This window comes from Mandrillus leucophaeus, unplaced genomic scaffold (genome assembly GCF_000951045.1).
Source record: "Mandrillus leucophaeus isolate KB7577 unplaced genomic scaffold, Mleu.le_1.0 Scaffold18, whole genome shotgun sequence".
NCBI lineage: Eukaryota > Metazoa > Chordata > Mammalia > Primates > Cercopithecidae > Mandrillus > Mandrillus leucophaeus.
The window spans coordinates 4,019,841-4,021,284 of record NW_012101809.1 but is presented as its reverse complement, the minus strand read 5'-3'; positions in this window follow the sequence as shown (position 1 = coordinate 4,021,284).

Here is a 1,444-nt window from a genome sequence, read left to right as displayed (position 1 = left end):
CCAAGGCGGGTGGATCACCTGAGGTCAGGAGTTCAAGACCAGCTTGGCCAACATGGTGAAACCCCATCTCTACTAAAAGTACAAAAATTAGCCAGGCGTAGTGGCAGGTGCCTGTAATCCCAGCTACTTGGGAGGCTGAGGTGGGAGTATTGCTTGAACCTGGGAGGCGGAGCTCGCAGTAAGCCGAGATCTCGCCACTGCACTCCAGCCTAGGCAACAAGAGCAAATCTCCAGCACAAACAAAAAAAAAAAAAGAAAAGAGAAAGAAATTATTATCTGTCGCCCATCATTAAAATGTAAGATCTGTGAGGCTGGGCGTGTGGCTTATGCCTGTCATCCCAGCACTTTGGGAGGCCAAGGCAGGTGAATCACCTGAGGTCAGCAGTTCGAGACCAGCCTGGCCAAGATGGTGAAACCCTGTCTCTACTAAAAATAAAACATTAGCTGGGCATGGTGGCACATGCCTGTAGTCCCAGCTACTTGGGAAGCTGAGGCAGGATAATCTCTTGAACCTGAGAGGCGGAGGTTAGAGTGAGCCGAGATCACACCACTGTACTCCAGCCTGGGAGGTTGCAGTGAGCTGAGATCGCACCACCACACTCCAGCCTGGGCGACAGTGTGAGACTGTGTCTCAAAAAAAAAAAAAGAAAAAAGTAAGATCTGTCTAAGGAGGTATTTTCTTTAATGCTAATATCTCCTTTAGCATTGTGCGTAGAACGGGACCTAGCACATTGTAGATGCCTAATAAATATTTGTCAAATCAATAAATGAATCCCATTCTCTCCATCTAGGTAGATGCTTCTACCCTAATGCAAGCATCATTGGTCACTTTTCCTTCATTCTTACCCCCTTTCAAAACATTCTCCATCCAGCAGACAAGGAGATGGTCCTAAAATGAAAGCTTGATGCCTTAAACCATATACTCCAAATTGCACTCTAGTGCCCAAGCAGAGTTTTAAGGCTTCTACCCTTGTTGTTTTGACTGCCTGGAGAGCTTATGAAAGTAAAGTTTCCTCTTGTTTTGCTCAACTCATCCTTAAGCATCCTTTAGGTTTTAACTTAGATGTCACTTCTTCAGGGAGTCTTTTTTTGAATCTCCCCAGATTGGGTTAGGCACCTGGCTGAAGTCACCCTGATAAGTGGTGAAGCTGGGGTGGGACAGGAAGCAACTTACTGCCTTCCTCTTTGATGGTTCTTCCTCATAAGTATGTGTTTCCTTGTCTATTTCCCCTCACTGCACTCCGAGCCTCTTAAGGCAGGGCCTGAGTCTGGCATCTCAGTATATAACAGAGTGCCTGGCACACACTTGTTCAAAGAACAACAGAATGGGCCGGGCGCGGTGGCTCAAGCCTGTAATCCCAGCACTTTGGGAGGCCGAGACGGGCGGATCACGAGGTCAGCAGATCGAGACCATCCTGGCTAACACGGTGAAACCCCGTCTCTA